A 23667-nucleotide genomic window follows, 5' to 3' on the forward strand; every position below is an offset into this window, starting at 1 on the left:
GTGGACGTGAACCGTATGTGCAGTTGACGGACTTTGAGCGAGGGCGTATAGTGGGCATGCGGGAGGCTGGGTGGACGTACCGCCGAATTGCTCAACACGTGGGGCGTGAGGTCTCCACAGTACATCGATGTTGTCGCCAGTGGTCGGCGGAAGGTGCACGTGCCCGTCGACCTGGGACCGGACCGCAGCGACGCACGGATGCACGCCAAGACCGTAGGATCCTACGCAGTGCCGTAGGGGACCGCACCGCCACTTCCCAGCAAATTAGGGACACTGTTGCTCCTGGGGTATCGGCGAGGACCATTCGCAACCGTCTCCATGAAGTTGGGCTACGGTCCCGCACGCCGTTAGGCCGTCTTCCGCTCACGCCCCAACATCGCGCAGCCCGCCTCCAGTGGTGTCGCGACAGGCGTGAATGGAGGGACGAATGGAGACGTGTCATCTTCAGCGATGAGAGTCGCTTCTGCCTTGGTGCCAATGATGGTCGTATGCGTGTTTGGCGCCGTGCAGGTGAGCGCCACAATCAGGACTGCATACGACCGAGGCACACAGGGCCAACACCCGGATCATGGTGCGGGGAGCGATCTCCTACACTGGCCGTACACCACTGGTGATCGTCGAGGGGACACTGAATAGTGCACGGTACATCCAAACCGTCATCGAACCCATCGTTCTACCATTCCTAGACCGGCAAGGGAACTTGCTGTTCCAACAGGACAATGCACGTCCGCATGTATCCCGTGCCACCCAACGTGCTCTAGAAGGTGTAAGTCAACTACCCTGGCCAGCAAGATCTCCGGATCTGTCCCCCATTGAGCATGTTTGGGACTGGATGAAGCGTCGTCTCACGCGATCTGCACTTCCAGCACGAACGCTGGTCCAACTGAGGTGCCAGGTGGAAATGGCATGGCAAGCCGTTCCACAGGACTACATCCAGCATCTCTACGATCGTCTCCATGGGAGAATAGCAGCCTGCATTGCTGCGAAAGGTGGATATACACTGTACTAGTGCCGACATTGTGCATGCTATGTTGCCTGTGTCTATGTGCCTGTGGTTCTGTCAGTGTGATCATGTGATGTATCTGACCCCAGGAATGTGTCAATAAAGTTTCCCCTTCCTGGGACAATGAATTCACGGTGTTCTTATTTCAATTTCCAGGAGTGTAGAATAGTTGAAAACTTCATCTTGGTTAAATTTGCCAAGTATTCTTGCAATGTGTCCTATTGTGACACAACGATTGTATGGCCGATATAAATCCACAGTTCTGAAAATTAAACACATATATATATATATTTAATCATGGCCATGGCGCAAAATTCCTATAAGACAAATACATGTAATAACCTCAACATAAGTGTATCAAGTACAGCACTCTGCCATGTCATACATTGGTGGCTTATACAAATAATAATAAAAATTACATTCTTCCTTCCCTCCCCCCCTCCCATTCAAATACACAACACATCTAGCCTTTTATACCTGCGATAAACAGGATTTTAATTTGTTTTTGTAATTGTCTGTGTGAAAGACTGTAACAAACGACATCTTAATGGGAAACATGGGACTGGCATTTTGTAACACGTGCACAACAATATTTTGGTTGTTATAAAGCTTTATTGAGATAAAATTTCGTTTCTTTGTTATCATGTCTCATCGACTATGCAGTGCTAGCTAATTTTAAATCTGTAAACAATGTCCACCAATGTTTTGGATTATGTACCAGTGTTCAGCTTATGTTTATTTTTCAACTAAAAACTAGTTTCGTTAAGATTTGACAGTGGCGCCATCTAGCGCCTGTTATTGTACATTATGTAGGTCTTGTTTTGTTTCTATACTACATTCATGCCTTCTATTGACAGAATGGGCTACCACCAAATGAAGCAATGGTATGTTAGCAAGTTAGTAGTGTGTCAGTTCTACATGAAATTACACTGCGTTTTGAGATTATGTGCTGCATTCCATATGGAAGCTTGCTGTGCTTCATACACTTACGGTGAGGTTATTATATGTATTTAGCTCATGGGGATTTGTGCCATGACAATAGTTATATATACAAATATGTGTTTAATTTTAACAACTGTGAATTTACGTCGGCTATAAGGATTGTTGTGACACGCCGGGACACATTGTAAGAAATTTTTGCAAATTTCCCCATGGAGTAGCTTTTATCTTTTCTGCATTAGGACATGGAATGAACGATTGGGCAAGCATAGGCATAACTTTTAGTGACTTGGTAGTGTCACCTTTGCCTCAATTTCCTGGGCTCATTATTTCTCGTAATTTTTGTCACATGTATGGTCATAATTCCTACTATATATTCTCCAACCGATGTTTTACATTTGAAAATGACGATGTAGTTCGTTGAAACCGGCAATGTACCCCTTTCTTTTTAAAGAAAAAAATTTATATACTGCTGCAATGGGTTCACTGCTCTAGAGTGAAAGTAACATTTAAGTTACAGTTTAGTCACACTTCTTATGACAATCATGTCAGAATATAGAATTATTGAAAGTGCGTTGATGTCACTAAGAATGTGCTACAAGCTCTTTTCAGGTTTTTGAACCTACTTGCAATCAACAGACTAAACTATTTAAAAATTGTTTATTTTTATTCTTTTTTTTTATTTTTTAAGGGTGGGCATTAAGTACGCCCTGCCTTCGGTAATGCGCATTATGAAAACTGCGTTTGTATTAATTCGTAATTTATGTGAAACGGAGAATGAAGAAAAAAGGGAAAGGATACGTGGAAATTCCTATCTGCCAGTCGCACGGAGGCGAAAGTTGGAAATTAGCGCCGGACCGGGACTCGAAGCCGTATTTACCACTTCTCATGATCGTCTTCCTTAATGATTCGGGAATCCGGACAAGGTACCAGACCGACCCAAGTTTCGCGCTTATCGCACGCTGCATAGCGCATTTCTTTCAGCCCCCTTTCGCTTACCTCGGAGATCCTACAATGCCGTAGCTGAGTAGCATCAAAACCCTTGTTGAACATCAGCGAGTCGTGTTGGCAGCAGTTGTATTAACAAAACGCACTGTTGCCACGTAACCCTTGTTAACAATATTTGTCTGATCTGAATAGTCGGTTCTTTATGATGCTTCCTGGACGAAGCGAAGCTGTAGAAATGACACTGCGGGGATAGCGTACGTTTAAATTCACTAATGGAGGTAAGTGCTTCTTTTGTTACGTAGGCGTCTGCGAGAGGGGCGGGAGGGGGGGGGGAGGTATGCAATAAGGGCAATGACCCCCTTTTAGAATCGGGGAACAGAATTCCTATCTATTAGGACTCTACTGCGACTCTACCAATGTGCAGGTTTACCATTACCGAGCGTGAGAGAAATAGACTACTAGGGCCATTGCAATCGCAATATAACTTCGGTTTATTGGTTCTCAGACCGTTCGCAGGAAACATACCGTTTCTTTGGCGCTGAGAGCGATTTCAGTGCTCTCCTGCAGTCAAGGCGCACATGAAGATTTACAGCAGATTGCTGAAAGAAATTCTCCAATCTGTTTTCTGTCACTTCCACGTACAGCCCTCGTACTTATTTTTTGTTGGTATCAAACGATGTTTTCTCAATCATTTTGATTTTTTCTTTTTCATATTTTTGACTTTGAGTGTCGATGTTATTGATGGAGAAAGAAAGAGATTTTTCTTAACCTCTCTCGGTTTTATCTCCTGAATTGCTGGACATCCTGGATTTCATGAAATGATTTAAGATCACTGATTTGCGAAGGAAGCACATTAATAATTTTAAGAGACATTCTTTGCACGTAGTAATGTGTTCACCGTTTAGCTACCAAAGAAATCTGTTGCGAAGATACTGACTGAATAACAGTCAATAGTTAGATTTGTGTAGGCTACGCCTCGCAAAATGTAGGTCGTGGGATATCACATTTTTTGAAATTCACATACGCAATTATATAAAAAAAACAGCAGCAGGGTAAGAGGACTATTGTAAATCTTAAACGATCTTTCTGTTCAGTTTTTGCGCCCTCTCTAAGCCCGCACCGCTTTCTATCTCGCCAACCAATCGGTGCGGTCTTGCCTGATATCGAGCAGAATGACACCTTCTTTCCCAGTCTTAAGCGGAGGACGGGGTCATGGAAATATGGAAATTCGTGTTAAGTTCCTGTGGGACCAAATTGCTGAGATCATCGGTCCCTGAGCTTGCTTACACATACTTAATCTAACTTAAACTAACTTACTCTAAGAACAACACACACACCCATCCCCGAAGGAGGACTCGAACCTAGGACTGGGGGAGTCACGCCAGCCCTGGCAAGGCGCCTGAAACCGCGCGGCTACCCCGCGCGGCAGGAGTCATGGATCTCCTGGATGTACACCAACGAAAAAAAACCGTAACACCAAACAGTAATTGATGTACAGTAATGAAATTTCGGGACTACATTTGTCAAGGTGACATATTTAGGTGATTAACATTGCAAAATCAAATAGTGAATACAAGTGAGACTTAAGCCACTGAAAATAATAATGTACCAACTTTTCACATTTTTCACTGCGCTGTACAAAGGGTCGGATGTCAGTTTGTGGGACGGAGCTTCATGCTTGTTGAGCTCGGTCTGCCAATAAAAGGGCGGTTAATGCTGGTTGTGGATGACGCTGGAAATGGAGGCCGATGATGATCCATATGTGTCCGACTGCAGGCAGATCTGGCGATCGAGCAGGACAAGGCAACATGCCGAACTCTGTAGAGCAGTTTGGGGTACAACAGCGGTATGTGGACGAACGTTATCCTGTTGGGAAAAAAACCCTGGAATGCTATTCATGAATTGCAGCACAACAGGTCGAACCACCAGACCGACGTATAAATACGCGGTCAGTGTGAGTGGGACAGGTGCGAGAATTCTCCAGCTGTCATGCGAAATCGCAGGCAAGACCATAACTCCAGCTGCAGGTCCAGTGTCTCTAGCAGCCATACAGGTTGGGTGCAGGTCTTCCACTGGTCTCCTAACCAATACGCGGCCGTCGCTGACAACGAAGCGGAATCAGCTTTCATCAGAAAACACATCAGGCCTCGAGCCTGCCCTCCAAAGAGCTCTCGCTTGACACCACTCAGGACGTTAATGGCGGTGATTTAGAGTGAGTGTAATGCATGCGCCGGCCGCTGTAGCCAAGCGGATCTAGGCGCTTCAGTCTGGAACCGCGCTGTTGCTACTGTCGCAGGTTCGAATCCTGTCTCGGGCATGGATGTGTGTGGTGTCTTTAGGTTGGTTAGGTTTAAGTAGTTCTAAGTTCTAGGGGACTGATGGCCTCAGATGTTAAGTCCCATAGTGCTTAGAGCCATTTGAACCATTTTTGAAACGCATGCGACAGGGCGTCTGGCTTGGAGCTGTCCTTGTTGTAACCGATTTGTAACATTTCGTTGCATCACTGACGTGCTAACTGCCGCTCAAACTGCTGCTGCAGATGCAGGACGATGCGCCAGAACCATACGCCGAAAACGATGACTTCCCTCCAAGTACTGCCATATGCCCGTCCAGAACCCCCCCAGTCTTCTGGTGACCGTGCTTTCTCGTGACTACCGCTGCCAGCAATCATGAACAATGGCTACCTTCATGCCAAGTCTTTCTGCAATATCGCAGAGGGAACTTTCAGCTACTCGTAGCCCTTTCATTACACGATTTTGTGAAATCTCACTGATGTATTGATAATGGCAGCTTTGTCGCCTTAAAGTCATTCTTGAATAATGTCAGCCCACGACGTCCCATCTGAAATATAACTAACATCCACGGTTTGATTTGCGTACTCATAGTAGCTCCACTCTGCGCAAGTGATACAAAATTTTGACAGACATCATCTTACACACGCAAAAACATGCCTGCCAAGTTTCGTGTATGTCGCACAACTCCTTCTTGGTGTTTCAATTTTTTACCGACAGTCTATTTCTCTACCAATGCCATGTAAAGACCGGCCTAACGGGCAGAAGAGTAAAATGTCACAATACATTGAGATGAAGGAGAGTTCAGACGAGATTCTCCATGTGGTCTGGCGGCTTTATGGTCAGTCGCAAAATGAAGCGCGGAATTCCAGAACCGGGCGAAACCCTCATGCAGTTGTGAATACCTAGGCACTTGTCGCGCGTAGTACCTTTGAAAACACAGGAAAAGTTTTAATGAATGATGGAGCTCCGGGAAGGATCGAATCCGCCGAGCGCTTTTAATTTAAGACCCGGCCGTAGGTGAAGAGCGCGGGCGCGTCCAGTGGCAATATTACGAGAACAGTGGGAAAAGCGAGGCCTTGGCGCGCCGCTGTTCGAGCGGCCCGCCAATATTAAAAGCGCGCCGCGGAGGGGGGCGCGGCAATATGGTGCCCGTGGCGAAGCCACTCCCACCGGGTGCGCTGCCACTCCCCCCGTGTGCGCCCCTCTTTTCTCTTTTTTGCCGGCGCGCCGGTTAGGCCACCGCCCACTGAAAGTTGTAACGAGTTTGTTTTCTGGGGGTAGGTGAACGCGCCCGCCTCGCGCCGACGCCGTCCCGCCGCTCGCCGACAGATAGCGGGCCCGTCGCGCGGCCAACGACGCAACGCGGTTGCCTCGGCGCCTGTGGCAATTCAGGGCAGGAGCCCATGGCCAACGCCACCGCCTGCGCGAAAAGAAAGCTAATAGCGTCGCGCGCGCGGCGCGGGGCTTATGCTAAGGTTTGCACAATAAATGGGACGTGCCCAAGTCGCGGCCAGCGCCAAGTCTGTTTGATCGGCTGCGGTGTGAATCCGACCGCACGTCTCTCTCTCTTTCTCTGTCATACTCTGTTCCTCCCTGTCCATCTCTCTCTGTCTCACTCACTCTTTTTACCTACCCGACGCCCAGGGAGAGACGGCACACATACGGACAGAGCCGCGATCCCGCCAGAAAAAACATTCTGCTCGGCAGCTGCGCCAGTTCGCTGGCGCGCGCCAACTTCTGTAAACAGTCGCGGCAGTGAAATTTCATTTGTCCGGACTCAGGCCGCGCGCGTACTGGCGTCGAATTTGTCGCGCTAAAATATTTTAAAGCGTTTCCTTCCGACTTGTTTTTTTGCCGTTGAGTACATCCGTCGAAGGCTGCTAAAGGCACAGCGTAATAGCAGAAGGGTAAATTTTATTACGATTATGAAATGGTGGGGCAAAATATTTTCAAAAATTTCTCTTCTCTCGCTGTTCTTTCACGTCGCTCGATAACCATGTGTCGTAGTGACCATCGCAAAAATCAGAGAAGCTCTAGAATTCTGCAATACAAATGTCCTGAAGGGAAAAGACGCCTTTTGGGACAGGGGGGGGTGGGGGGAGGGGGGCAGGGGAGGATAAATCTGTGCATAACACGGAAGGGAAAATATGGCAAGTTTGTGAAATGTTCTGTGTCTTCCAGCGTGGGCCGGGAATGTGTGACCCAGAGTAGCTAAGAGATTGTAGTTTCGTAATTAAAGGTCACACACACACACACACACACACACACACTGTCCGAACAGGCCTTGGAAAACTCGATGGTGCCGACCGACTGCCGTGTCATCATCCGATCACTGGATGCGGATATGGGGGTGCATGTTATCAGCATTCCCGGTCAGTTAGAGACCAGTAGAACTCTCGATAGTTTGGTGTTCAAGAGATCTAACGAAATGATCTGATAATTATTAATTTTAATTAACGGAAGTTTCGTTGATCGAGGTGAAATCAGGATAAGTCGTAATAAGAGGAGGGGACAGTGTTTACTTTGGAACACCTTTCAGACTTTCGCCTTCAGCCAACCGTGTTATAGAAGTTTAATATATTTTCGTATTCCTTTTAGAAACGATGCCATTCACTTATTGTGTGCTGCAGCATTTTACTGAAAGTACAAAAATTCCTGCGGAAGTACGGTTTTCCATAAGTGAAAAACAGTTCCAAGTTGCAGTATGGTCATATGCCTAGGAATAAATTTACTATTTACATTTATAAGTGTTGCATTCATATTTTCAGTACTGTATTCACTAGGCTGTGTGTTACATTATTACTCTGCAACGAATCAATAATCAGTGAATGAAATCGAATTAACAAGAAGTATTATCAGAAACTGTGCACAGGTTAAAAACACTTTGAAGTAGCAGCTGGTGGTAACTAAAACAGATTTTTATTTTTAAGAGAGGGAAAATTATTAAGCAGCTAAAGAAACTCGTTTCATTTCCAAACATAACGTGTTGCGTGGTAAAAGAATTTCTTCCGTTTCAAGCTACTAACATCGAAGTATGGCTAAATCGTCCACACGTTTAGCAAATAATTTTAAAAATATACTGAATTTTACACACCATAAAAGTCTGTAACTGGACAGTTAACATTTTTGTCCAAATTACCTTAATATATTGTATAACGCATAAATATGTAGAATTCGTAATATTTACAAACGCTGCACAAAACACAATCTAACTTCTCACAACAAAAAGAGCAGAATATTCTAGAAACTTTTCATGGCTTTCTGTAATGCATATTATGTTGCAAAATCTGTCAGAAGGTTGAAACACTGACGCAAATATCAAATGTTCCTAGTTAAATTATCCTCAACGTACAACGTTCTCTCTCATAAGTTAAAAATGACATTCTGCTTTCAATAACGTAGAGTATTTTATTACGTACGTAAGTAGAAAGTTAAAATTAGACCTCAGATTAAAGAAAGTTTATTTTACGTCTACGGTGCTTATTTCCTTTTTATTTATTAAATGTTTCAAGTGGAAGACATACACAAATTTCCGAAAATACATAAGGAGACTTGAATCTCGTTCATTTTCTCGTTTTGAACAAACGGCATCATGAACGTTCGCATTTTCTCCACAAACCGTCTTAAAAACGAAGTCATGTCTTTTTAAGTTAGTGAACATCCTCCATCAGCTGCGACTACTTCATTTCCCGGACTAACAAAAACTAATATTTTGTGCTCTGCATTTCAATAAGACTACAAGTCACGGGAACTCATCCCGCCGAGCTCGCTTCCTCTCTGCCTGTAATATTTTCTGTAATCTTATCTTTATGCTTCACAGTTTTCGACAGCGTGCATGATGGAATGCCAGAACATTCGGCCGCATGATTTTTTTTTCTTTTCCTCCACATTCCACAGCACCTATAAACTTATTTAATTTTACAAGCCAAACAATTGTAAGATACTTGTGTGAAGATATTTCTACAACTGATTCGTGTACTGTATGAGTTACGAATTGCGGAAAAAACAAATGAGTAATACGAAGAGTGAAGTGACGAAAAAATTATCTGAACAAATGACGAAAGAGTTCTAATTATCCAGCGTTAAATTATCTGAACAAATGACGAAAGAGTTCTAATTATCCAGCGTTATACAGCTGCTGATTTGAAATTACGGTGTTCGTATAGCAGCCTGTTACAACAATAACTTAGATCTGTCGTCTACCAAAACATAGGATTCTCGCCATTTACCGAAAGTTTTTCAAGTGGATTGGCAGCACGTTAGATATGTCGAAAAATACCATCACTTCTTTCAAGTGGGCTGTGGTAAGAGGTAGGACAGACATTAAGACAAAAAATGAGTTAAAAAATTATTAGAACAACATGAAATACTTAATGAACATGTATAGAAAATTGCTCATTTTAGACTAGTAAGCAAATTGTTATGTGATTGTACCTATGTGATTCTAGGTGTCTATCGAACAAAATAGATATTTGTGTGGATTAAAATAATAAATTGTGGCAACAAATTGAAATAAAAGTAAAAAAAAGGAGCGAAAGAAGATACTACAAGGCAAATCAAGGGAAGAGGAAGGCTCTATGAAAGAAGGAATTACTTTTACATCAAAACTTTCCAGCGGTGAGCAGATCAGAAATAGTCAAGTATCGGATACGCCTACGGCTGCTCAAGATATGTCTTATTACATTCTTCAGTGTCAGAACACACAGTAGGGAATTTATGACACTTTGTCTCATCAACGCAGGTGGTCACAATTTATATGCTGTTTATAAGGTCCTTTGAGGCCACATAGCTTACAGTCCAACAATAATAGGTTCGAGAACTGTCATAGGGTCATTGACATTGAATGTTGCAATGATTTAGTGACACATCAATGTTCGTCATTTGGTAGCGCCATAAATATGTAAAAAACACATTCGAAAATATTAAGGGTTTTGTTTACTACATTAATAGAGACGTTTGTTGGGTACACTCTTATAAGGTAGCATTTCTGCCATGTTAGCAGAATTTCTTCTGTCATTTCTGGATTTGTATAAACAAGCAACGATCAAAATTCTTGCCAAGGAAACCTTCATGTAGCGATATTTTTTATGCTGTTACTTTTATTTTTCATCTGGACTCACAAAATTTTATCATAAATAACAAATGCTTCAGATGTGGGTAAGCATTTCATATCTCATGTGCCTTTATGAGAATGAGGCAGATGACAGTAATTAATGGACATTTTGACAGAATACTTTACAATCAAAGATGCAGAAGAGTAAGGTAAAGAATTTTATTTCACTCGTTTCTTACATAGGGCTATTCGTAGCCAAATGCCTGTAACAGTTGTACAAAGTTTAAAATCTCAGTTTCGCGATATTATCTCAGCTGGTAGTAGATATTTTGGCGGGTGTGTAGCATAAATTGAGCAATATGATGAGATACTTAAGAAGCTATGAAACTAAGGACAGAAGTATTTACAATCGTAGTGTTGTCTGCCTGAAGAGGACCGCTTTAAAGATAGTCGAAACGTAGGTGTGTCCTGTAATTACGTGGCCTGATGCTCAATTTTTTTTATTGTAATTGTAATGCCGATACCACTTGTACATTTTATATTGTGTGGATTTTTCTGCAGGTAAAAGATGCACGTTACGATTTTCGGGTCTCATATCTTCGTCGGGGTCCACGTAGAATAATTATGATACTACGGATAGCCTACATCTACATGACTATTGAGCAGTGTTTAGTAGAGGATACATGGAACCACTTTCAGATTGTTTCTCTACCGTTCCACTCTCGAACAGCATGCGGGAGAAATGACTTCTAAATATTTCCGTTTGGGCCTGTTTTTGTTATTTTATCACGGTGACCATTTCCTCCTATGTAGGTGTGAGTCAACGAATTATTATTTTTTCATTCGAAGGGCAAAAAATCTTGGTTTAATGATACCATCATAGCTTACTACTCACGTGCACGATATTCTCTCTCATCTATTTCTGGGCAACATTTTCGATGTCCTTCAATCCAATCTGGCAAGGACCCATACTGCGCAGCAATACTCCAGAAGAGGAGTGTAGACGGTGTCTTTAGCAGCTATGTTACACCTGTGCTTTCTGTTAATATAACACAATCTTCGGCTCGCCTTATTCACCGTATTTTCTTTATTTATATTGTTCGTTAAGGTAACTCCTAGATAGTTATTTCAATCGACGTCCTTTAAATTTGAATGATTTCTCGTGTGACCTAAATGTAACAGTATTATTTGAGTGCCCCAGCAGAGGACCTCCCAGTTTTCATTTTCCAGGATCAGTTCCACCTTTTACGATATGGAGACAACTTGTCTACATCAAATGGGCAGAGGAATGTGACTTACTGTGGGTTGTTTCCCATGTTCTGTTCCTGGTATTCATGGTGTATTAGCTGCCACCCAATAAGTGATAAACACTCCACGAATACCAGGAAAAAGGCATCGACAACGTAAACAGGCATAGATTCTCTGTCGCATAATACGGCATTAAATTTTCTTGCTGTAAGAAATTAGATTAAAATTGTATTGTTGCTTTACAGAGTAACTCTAATATTTTTATTGGAATTCTTCTTAATATTCCGAGTCTGGATTTTCCTTATTACAATATAGCTGCACAATACGAATTGTTTGTAAACTGTCACGTATTTTTATTTACTTTGAAGTAAAAATGCTTAGGTGTGAGCTGGGAAAAGTTAGTTCTCCCTTCGGGCTAAGAGACGGCCCGAAGGCTCTTATCTGACTGAAGTAAACAAGCGAATAAGTAAATAAATCTTCTGAAGGGGCACTTTATTAAGAGCAGTAGCCTTCCGTTCAGGAACTGTTAGAGGTGCGTGTTTCAGCACAGGTGACACAGTGTATCTATCGATACTCAACTCGCAGAGCCAATGATTCATTCTACGATCCCAGTACAGTACAAATTTTTACTCGGAATAAAGTGAACTAAGAAACCTGAAGTCAGCAATAATCGGAGGCAATTCCTAATCTGTGATGAACATTACTACATAAAATGAAAAATTTTTGATACTTGAGAATTCTTAGTAATCAAAAAGCAGTATTTCTAAAGAAAGTGCCACTGGTCATACGAATAATGAAGGTTTTTTCCTTAATTTCTTTCTGGAGTTCCAAGTGTACTTGATGAACAAATAAGAACCTTGTAACCACTAAAAACCACCTTCAATGGTATCAAAGACTTAGGGTGAAGTCGTCAAGAAAAAGAAATTCGGTAGCATATTGATTTAGAGGATGTAATATAACAAAATTTAGCCAAGTTTTCGTGAAATGGCTATATAAGAATTCTTCCAAAGAAACAGAATATTGTACCATAAGTCAGTTTTATCCTTCAGACTATCGGACGGAGTTTACATAATGTTACTGTTAACCAAACACGAGAAGGGACTCCTCTGACTTTGAACGTGGCACGTGCTTAGTCACAACAAAACACAGCTCGGTTAAAGAACCATAACGGCGGTCACTGAAGCAATTTAGGAACACCACGGGAAACAGAAATCAGGAGAGGAGGACGGGGATTTGATGTCCACTTCTTGCAAATTAGCAAAGAGGGATAATTTCCAACTGCAGGCGAAGATTGCCTGTCCTTATCACAAAATGTCGTACAGTTATTGCGAAAAGTGTGACAGATCTTAACTTAAAAAATTTGCGTGATTAACTGTTAAACAAAGAAAATAGCGATATCCATACTGCGAAATGGGGGTCGGCGATTTTCAGTAGTCTTCTGATGACAACATGATACGATGAGCGTTGCTCGGCTACGAGCAAACAGTTCATCTTTTTCGGCTTGCGTTAGTAGTAACATACAACGAAGTTTCGACTTTTCTAAAACTAAACCTCGAATGTCTGCACAATTATCTCTAGAGTCTATGTATCATGACAGACGTGAACACTGGGGACATTCTAGCGTAATTTTTATATTCCATCGTATTAGTGGTTATATGTGGGTAGACTTTAGTTTAAGTAGAATTTTATTTGATAACGCAAGGAATGTGAATGTCATTTGGGGAATCAAATGGTAATCTTTGTTGCCGAAACGACAACTATTCCCAGTTCAGTGCTGGAGGCATTCCGGTAAGTTTAAATTTTGTTTCGATATTCGCTGTAGGTTCTGTGGATGAGGCGATGTTAAAGATAGATTTCTGAAAGAAAGATTACTAGCAAAGTGTTCCAGGTAGCAAAGTTGAGCAGTCCTCCAAGACGTGACAAGAAAATTGGTTTAAAGAATATGTCATAGATTATGGTTAAAAGCGCCAAAAATAAGTGCCACGAATGGTATTCACTAGAAAAAATTTAAGAAAAATTGATCAGCCTAGCATAACAGTCCTGTAATTCGCAGACTAGAATGATTTGTAGTGAAAGAAAATGATTTGATGGGCTACCACATGTTGGTTCATTTGTATTCGAAAACGTAATAGTACCACGCAGTTACTGTAAGCAATAAAAAAGGGAAAATGGGTGTTCGTGGTATTTGTATGTCTATAGAAAGTCTTTAATGTTTTGTTTTAATTAATATAAACGAATCTGCAAGGCGATTTCCGATAAATACAGAGTAGACAACAAAATCTGCAGTACAAGTGGAAGTATTAACGCCTCAGATTCTTGTACGTTTAAAAAGAAGCTATAAAGGTAGTCAAGACACATGCTTAAGGAAAACACAGTGCCCGCGGAGCGGATCATTCGCGCTGCTGCTGCTGCACAGGCAACTGCATTGAACGCTGCCAAGATGCCATACAGAAGATCCCGTCGTCGTGCAAGACAGACAATATATAAAACTATTGAAGACGTCGAAATGACCACATCTGTCGCCGACAAGAAAAAGAATACCATCAAATCTGTCGCTGCACACTCTCTACTGGACGGACCTGCAGTGTTTTGTGGTTGCAGACTGAACTTCAGCATTGACATCAATGACGATATAGCTTTTGTTCTGACAAATAGAAAACAATACATTCTTAAATGGTGTGGGCAGCACAGTTAATTCTGAATTATGTCTTTTACACAGAATTTTGATTAAGGGTAAAATATGAAAACTAAGGTTATGAAGAGAATTAGAAAAGAACACATCTGAACTAAGGGAGGTGGTCGGAGCTTTAAAGGTGGCGGGGAGGGGGGGGGGGGGGGAGAAACTTTTTCTGACACTTAGGAAGCAAGAATATGCGTGGTGTATGACGAAACAAAACAGAGATACCCATAGATGACAGGCGATAGTGCACAAAACTGTAATAAACACGTGAGTTCTACTAATATCAAAAATTGAAACAGTGTTTATTTAGAGGTTTCTGAAACTCTTTGTATTGAGCGTGACTTAATATGTATGTTGAACGTAGCTCTCGGGAATATGAGAGACATTTGGTGCCTCAGTAAGTATTACATGGATAAACGAGATGGTGATAAAGAAAAGCTAGAAAGATACAGGCAAGAAAAGGTTCCAGTTGCATAAACTTAACAATAAAAAGGAATGTTTGTGGGAGATTTGGTACTGGAAGGACGTAACAGCACTGGAGATAATTATCAGTCAGACCAGTCAGACAGAAAATAGCGAATGTAGAACAGGTTATGTACTATGCAGGATGTATGGAAAATAAAAAGTTTAGCTCAATGCAGGAAGAAGACTGATGATGGTTGGCTTTAAGCAGAAAATTTGGGTATCTTGATTAGTCTCGATGACAGAACTAAAGGCCGATTTGCGAGGTGAATTGTTCAAAATTCCCTGTTTGGTACAGGTATCTATTCAGCGGTGTTCCATAACGGGTAAATTACGACTCATATAAGTTGTGTTCAAGTACTTCCATCGATAACCACGTTTAAGATTCGTAGTTCACTGCAATGCACTTTCCAACCTTGGTCGCCAGTCTTAGCAATTGCTCCCCAATTTCAGATATTAAGTTTATCGATAGTATCGTTTCTGAAACTTCTCATTACCTTCGCTTTCTTTGACTTGCTCCTAATCCGTACTCTGTGCCCATTAAATTGTTCATTCCATTCAACAAGTTTTAGGTCTATAATTCGTCTCCACTTTCGCTGAAGACGGCGGTTTTACGTCCAAGACCTTTCATCCTGAATTTAAGTCTCACTCATGAACTTTCCCCTTGTTCCCGTCATTTCTTCTTTCGATGTACACGTTGATGAGTTACCTATTCGAAATAATAATAAATTACCTGACGAGTTGGATATTTAATACTAGTTTAGCGTGAGCTGTTACGAATTTACAAATCCCAGACGCTTGTAGAAGGTCTCACAAGATTTCAGCCACTAAAATGGTTCAACTGGCTCTGAGCTCTATGGGACTTAACTTCTGAGGTCATCAGTCCCCTAGAACTTAGAACTAGTTAAACCTAACTCACCTAAGGGCATCACACACATCCATGCCCAAGGCAGGATTCGAACCTGCGACCGTAGCGGTCACGCGGTTCCAAACTGTAGCACCTAGAACCGCTCGGCCACTCCGGCCGGCGATTTCAGCTACTGAAAGTTCAAATGATAGAGGTTCTTAACTGGTATTCCCTATTCAGGAACCTACAAACATAACAGACCTGAAGATATTAGTTAAGATTATACGTAAGAGCCAAATAAAAAATTAAAGTAAAAAGATTTTGAAAATTTTGTTTCAGTTAGCTAAATTATATTTCATTAATGGCATTTATGATTTTACTTTTGCTTTAACTAAGAAGATATTTAATGTCTTGTGTATTCAAATATAGTGCGTGTACGAGAAGTTCGGTAAATGGCCTCAGAGAATAAAGTGAACAAGAGTTTTACTGGCCTCAAAAGTAGTCCCGTTACCTATAACACGCTCCTGACGGTTGTAAGGCTAATGGAAACTTTCAGAAAACGCTTCCTGTTGAATTGCTCGAAGCACAGTGCTCGCATATTATATATACGCATCGTTAGAGGAGACGAGGCCTGGTGTTACCAGTACGATACGAAGACCAAGCGACAGTTAATGGCACGGTGTACATCGTCTTCCCCACATCCCCCGGGTAGAAATTCGCGATGGATCAAACTTTTCTGCTAAAAAGGAGATCAACATCGTGTCAATCTTGGATTTGGTCGGCCTTTTGGTTTTGAGATGCGTGAAGACGATCAACATTGTGCCACTGACAGTCGTCTGATCATATCGGTAGTACCAGGTCTCGTCTCTAGTTATGATACGGATATTCAAAACGCGTTCTCACGCTGCTTATAGCGATTCTACAAGAAGCATTTGATCGCAGTTTCCATCAGCTTTACAAGCGATGTCAAAAGTGTTTTGTAGCTAATGGTAATTAAGGTATATTATTTGTAACTCTTGTTTCCTGTATTTTTTGAGAACATTCATCGTACATTTCACACGAACCTTGCATCTTTTGATGACAGCAGCAGAGGCATGTGGCACGTAGCTTGTTTCAGGCAGCGGCAAATCACTGGAAACTAATGTAGAATACCTAGTAGTCTCTGAGGCATTTAAAGAGGGATGACCGCACAAAACAGATTGTAAGAGAAACAGATGCAGGCTGAGATTCATTAGAAGAGTTTTAGGGAAATGTGTACTGACGAAGAAACAATCGCAGCGCCAAGACGAAGTTGTGAGACATGAACGAAATTTGGTACGCGTGTTGCTACATCTGCAATGTTTAGTTTGCTAAAATTTAGCGCTGCTAGCGTAAGAGTGGCGCTAGTAGCATCACTATGAAAATGCAAATCAGCTTTGCTGTAAATACACGCAATAACGGTTGTAATAGTTAATGGTGTTTGAGATTGGATTGGTATTAGACAAAAATGCCGTTAAGGTGAGAAGATGCCATTATCAACACATCACTGAGTTTGAACAAGGTCATGTAGGGCTACGAGAAGGTGGATGTTCTTTCTGCGATACTGCAGAAAGACTTGGCAGGGACGTAGCCACTGTACATGATTGCTGGCAGCAGTGCTCACGAGAATGTAGGATTGAAAGAAGACCGGGCTTCGGATGACCATGTGGCACATAGCACAAGGCAGCAGTCTGAGCAGCAGTTGGCACAACAGTGACACAACGGACTGTTACAAATCGGTTACACCAAGGAGAGCTCCGAGGTAGACATCCAGCAGCGTGCATTCCACAGACCCCAAACCGTCATTTGCTACTTCATTTGTGTGAAGCGAGAGCCCACTGGAGGTGGTTTGGAGATCTGTTGTGTTTTCTGATGAAAATTGGTTCTGCATCGGTGCCAGTGATCATTGTGCGTTGGTTAGAAGGAGGGCTGCTGAGGACCTGCACCACCTGTGCACGTGCTATAAACATTGGATCTAAGTCTGGGGTTATAATCTCGGATGCGATTTCGTATGACAGAAGGAGCATTCTCGTGGTTATCCCACGTACTATGACTGCAAAACTGTACATCAATTGGAGATTCGACCTGTTGCGTTACCATTCATGAACAGCATTCCAGGGGGTGTTTTCCGACAGGATAACAGTCGTCCACATACCGCTATTGTAACCCAATATGCTATACAGAGTCCGACATCTTGTCTTGACCTGCTCAAACATCAGATATGTCTCCAATCGTGCACATATGGGACATCATCTGATGACGACCCAGCGTCATCCACAAATGCAGAAGCATCAGCAGCGCTGTACTGACCGACCGTGAGCAAAAGGCACGGAACTACGTTCCACAAACTGATATCCGGCGCCTGTACAACACAAGCTTTCCCGTTTACATGCTTACATTCAACATTCTGGTGGTTACGCCTGTTAGTAGTGTACCAGCATTTCACATTTGCGATGACTTTTCTCTCGTTTACATTAACCTGATCTTTCAAAGTTAACTGCTTCAATTTGTCACCTCGACAAATGTATTCCCTAAATTCCATTCCCCTACATTATATTTTGGTGTCGCAATTTTTTCCTTAGGTGTGGTTCATCCACGAAAGCAATTGCTTACAAGACGCTTGATTGACCGATTCTTGAGTATTGTTTATCAGTCTGGTACCGTGCCAAACAGTATTAATAGCAGAGACAAACAAGAGCTGCGCGTTTTGTCACAGGATCGATTAGTTGGCATTACGGAGACGCTCAACGCTCCCCGGTGCAAGGTGTTGCAAGAAGTACGTTGTGCATCACGATAAAGATTACTACTGAAATATCGAGAGCACATGTTCCAAGAAGAGTAAAGCAACATATTGACTCCACCCACGTACGTGTCGCGAAAGACCAAACCGAAAAAAATTATAGAAATTAGAGTTAATAAGGAGATTTGCTGGTAATCAATCTGCTCACACATGATTCGTGTGTGGTACACGGTGGGAAGGAAAGTATAGTCGTATCAAAGCGGCCATCATATGCGGCAAGGTGGTATGCAGAATATAGGTGTACAGGGTTGATAATACAGGCGATGACTTGTACAGAGACAGGCAGTTGACCCTGAACGTAAGAAAATTTAACGTTTTACGCATATATAGGAGAAAAGAATTTACTGCTACTCGATTGTTGCATTATTGCAAAAATGACAGGAAATGGTAACTTCCGTAAAATTCCTACGTATAATCATTCGAACCTGTTCGCCAGATTCTTGAATACTCCTCGTCAGTCTACTACCCCCATCAGATAAGAATATTATAACAGATAAATAAGACCCAAATAGGAGCTGCGCGTTTCGTCGGTTTTTGGAGATGCTCAACAAATTCCAGTGGTAGGTGCTACAACAGAGGTGTTGTGCATCATGAAAATATTGTCGCTAGTAAGTTAAAGTTCCACGTTGTGGACCTAGACAGGCAAATCGGTCCCGACCGATCGCCACGACATCATCCGCCTACAGGGTAATTGGGTACGATATTGGGAGCCATGTCGTCAGCAAACCGATCTCCTGGTCGTTGTCGGGTTTCTTGAACTTCCAAACATTACTAACCGGTCGAGCAGCTCCTCAGTTGGTCTCACGAGACTGAGTCCACGCCGTATCAGTCCTCTCACCAACGAAATATCCCTGCCAATACCGGGAATAGAACCCGGTTCCACTGTACGACAGTCAGCTGCGCTGACCACTCAGCTACGGAGGCGGATATGGATAGGTTTGCTGCCCAGATTCCGAAAGCTCACCTGTCAGCAAGAGTTGCACAATACATTACATCGACGCACATACATAACGCGAAATGAGCACAACGAAAAAAATCGGATAAGTTAGAGCTAACTTTGAGGTTTACCGATAGTGATACTTTGTATGCGCCTTTTGCAGTGGAACAGGGAAGGGTGGAATACTCGTAGATAGTGGGGGGGGGGGGGGGGGGGGGTTCTAGGTGCTTCAGTCCGGAACCACGCGACTGCTACGGTCGCAGGTTCGAACCCTGCCTCGAGTATGGATGTGTGTGATGTCCTTAGGTTAGTTAGGTTTTAGTAGTTCTAAGTTCTAGGGGACTGATGAATTCAGAAGTTAAGTCCCATAGTGCTCAGAGCCATTTGAACCATTTTTTAAGTTCTAGGGGGCTGATGACCTCAGATGTTAAGTCCCATAGTGCTCAGAGCCATTTGAACCATTTTGCTCAGAGCCAGCCAGTTCCTCTGACAACAGATGTGTCGTGGATAGTGACTCGGTATCGAACGATAAGAATTGGTACTTTACTCGTAAATAGTATCGTAAGAAACAATCACGCTCTTGAAAGTAACTAAAGAAACAATTCATACCTTGGAAACTCGAGAGTAAGATATCCCAGGAGAGATTTACAATACGATAATGTTTGAAACTGGACACTTTGTAAGCTCAGATTTTACATCCCAGTTCATCGATATCCAATTTATCAAAATATCGCGAATTTTCACTTTTGGTAGGTGCAATTCAATTTGCTGATTCTGTAGTTCTGCACCTAAATTATACTAGCTAACAGTGAGACAGAGCTGTGAAATCAAGAAGATTGTGAACGTACTGCGAATGGAACCTTGCCATTAAGAGCGTTCGCAGAAATTTAGCAAAGAGGGGTTAGGGTTCTAAGATAACCATTTTTTATAACTGGTTTAGAAGTTTGAGGTCACTTTGTGTCGTAAAAACTTAAATTGGCAACAAGTACACAGGCTTATTGTATCTTAGATGTTTGACAGCTATCCACTGAATATGGTTTTTCATTTCCAAAAGGTAAGGAGACTGCATTAGTATTTACGAAGTAGAGGACGGCTATAATTAAATTTCCGTTACTTGAGACGGTTTTCCCGACAAACGATTGATCGTAGGCGCAATGAAATTACACAGAAGTTTTTGAGACTTTTAGCAACAATATTTCCATTTATATATACGATATATATTTAAATGTAAAATATATTAAAATATATAGCCTGTGTCCATCCGAAAGCTCGTTATAGTATTGTGTAATAATTCGAACTGCGTCGGTCGAGGCCGGCCGAAGTGGCCGTGCGGTTAAAGGCGCTGCAGTCTGGAACCGCAAGACCGCTTCGGTCGCAGGTTGGAATCCTGCCTCGGGCATGGATGTGTGTGATGTCCTTAGGTTAGTTAGGTTTAAGTACTTCTAAGTTCTAGGGGACTAATGACCTCAGAAGTTGAGTCCCATAGTGCTCACAGCCATTTGAACCATTTTTTGCATCGGTCGAGAACTTCTCGAGATTTTAGTCTACAATACTTCCCATTAGTGTTCATATACAAACATCAAAAAAAGTTTTGCATCCCCTCGGATTCGAGAGTTCTGGAACCCGTACAGAAAATTGGAATAGAGATTCACATAAACATCATTTCCGCCCTTTTTATTGCTCATGAAAACCACAAATTGCATGTTGTGCCACCGTACAGTGAGACCTTCAGAGATAGAGGTCCAGATAGCTGTACACACCGGTATCTCTAATACCCAGTAGCACGTCCTCTTGCATTGACGCATGCCTGCATTCGTCATAGCACACTATCCACAAGTTCATCAAGGCGCTGTTGGTCCAGATTGTCCCATTTCTCAACGCGATTCAGCCTGATCCCTCAGAGCTGTTGGTGGGTCACGTAGTCCATAAACAGCCCTTTTTAATCCATACCAGGCATGTTCTATAGGATTCAAGTCTGAAGAACATGCTGGCCACTAGTCGAGCGATGCCGCTATCCTGAAGGACGTCACTCACAAGATGTGCACGATGGGGACGCAAATTGTGGTCCATATGCTGCCGATATGGTTGCACCATCGTTCGGAGTATAGCATTTTGGTATCGTACAGCCTTTACGGCGCATTGCATCACCACCAGCGGCGTACGTCGGCCCCACATAATGCCACCCCAAAACATCAGGAAACCTTCACCTTGCTGCACTCACTGGGCAGTGTGTCCAAGGCGTTCAGCTTGACCGGGTTGCCTCCAAACACGTCTCCAACTATGGTTGAAGGAATATACAACACTCATCGGTGAAGAGATCTTGATACTATTCCTGAGCGGCCCGTTCTGCATGATATTGGGCTCATCTGTACCGCACTGCGTGGTGTCGTGATTGCAAAGATGCACCTGGCCATGGACGTCGGGAGTGAAGTTGCGCATCGTGCAGCCTATGGGCACAGTTTGAGTCGTAACACGACGTCCTATGCCTGCACGAAAATCATTATTCAACATGATGACGTTGCTGTCAGGGTCCCTCCTAGCCATAATACGCCTGAGCGAGGCATGTCATCAACAGTTCCCTTCCCTCTGTATCTCCTCCATGTCCGAACAACATCGCTTTAGTTCGCTCCGAGATGCCTGGATACTTCCCTTGTTGAGAGACCCTCCTAGCACAAAGTATGAGGGCGCGATTGACCGTCTAGGCATGGTTTAACTACAGACAACACGAACCGTTTACCTCCTTTCTGGTGGACTGAGTGGAACTGATAGGCTGTTGGCCCCCCTCCGTCTAATAGGCGCTCCTCATGCATGGTTGTTTACATCTTTGGGCGGGTTTAGTGACATCCCTGAACAGTCAAAGGGACTGTGTATGTGCTACAATAGCCGCAGTCAAAGCCTGTCTTCAGGAGTTATGGGAACCGGAGTGATGCAAACCTTTTTTTTTTATGTGTGTATGTGGGAACATTTTTAACGACATGCGGAAGAGAAATAACTAATAAACCAGTGAATGAAACATATTTTAATATGTTTATGATAGGGTAACATTTGTTAATTGCGTACCATGTTTACGTTCCATTTTAAAAGCATTGCTTAGCACGACGGCCATCGGCATTCACGACAGCCTGGACCCGCACTAGAGACTGGTCCACTGCCGCCCGAAACAACGGTGGACCATGCAGTTTTCCGCTACTGTGAAGCAGGCTGAAGATCGCGCACACTGCGTTCAAAATTCTCATCCACGGCTACAGTAACTTCAACAATTTGTGGTGAGACTGGCCGTCGGGCTTTCTGACGAATAATTCCCAAATTATCCTTTAACTCCAAGTTCGGAATCACGTTCGTCCTCAACGGTGCCGAAGAAGGACCTCTCTGTATTCACTTAATGCGTCGATACTCGCGAGAGCCATAGCACTATTGCTGTTGTTCTGGTTAAAACCAGATGTTCGAGTAAATCCATGCACACATTGTCCAGACTCGTGCTGACTATCTGCACATGAAATGCACGCTGACGCTTGTGTTTCAACTCCTCATCGTCGTACCAGAACCGGCGCCTAAGAACAAGTCGTGACACTAAAACTAAGTAAATCCTATAACGAGTACATCCCTAATATTAGTTCAATGCTGAAAATTAAAAACCTGCAATAGAAGAAAATATCCATTGAAGAAATCCTACTGGATATCAGCAAAAGAGAGGCTCCCGTGAGATAAGAAGATCGAAATCAATTTATTAACATAACGCTTTTTCAACTTTTGTACTCAGAAAACTTCATATCTGATCATATTGATAGATCTATTTCGTTATTGTAGTTATTTCTGTTTCTTAATGTTCATTTCATTATGAAAGTTCAGCAAAATATTTTTGGAAGCTATATTTTGTTTTTCACTTAAAATGTAACCCATGGCCATCAATCGATGAGAGGAATACGAGAAATATTCCAAAACAAGCCTCAAATTGTTTCGCATAACCGACTTTCAACAACGCAGAACACAACCAACACAGTACCCCTCCGCTCAGTTTCGTAGGTTGTTGAGCTGTCATGTCAGATGGACTCCACATTGTAAAACTATATATAATTCGGCAATGTTCTCTAATGGTCGCATCGGCCACGACTGAGAAACACCGCAGAAACCGCCGCCGCGCCAAGAAAACGCTATGATTTACCGTGAACATCCAGACAACGAAACAAACCCGAGTTACGTAGCGCTTGCCGTAGGTATAGTGTTGGGCTTTCGTTTTTAGAAATAAATAACTTTTGCAATTGTGGCTGATTTTATTGTTGATGATGAATAACGGTTGTGGATGTCCCTTCAAGAGCAACGTGTTCCTAGAAAAGGCTGAAAATTCTACAACGAATAAAGAGTCTGTAGTCCGCACGAGGTGAGGGGGCAAGTGCACACCCTCACCCCGTTCCCACCCCTCTCTGGCCCTATTCGAAAG

The sequence above is a fragment of the Schistocerca piceifrons genome, chromosome 1, assembly GCF_021461385.2.
Source record: "Schistocerca piceifrons isolate TAMUIC-IGC-003096 chromosome 1, iqSchPice1.1, whole genome shotgun sequence".
NCBI classification, from domain to species: domain Eukaryota; kingdom Metazoa; phylum Arthropoda; class Insecta; order Orthoptera; family Acrididae; genus Schistocerca; species Schistocerca piceifrons.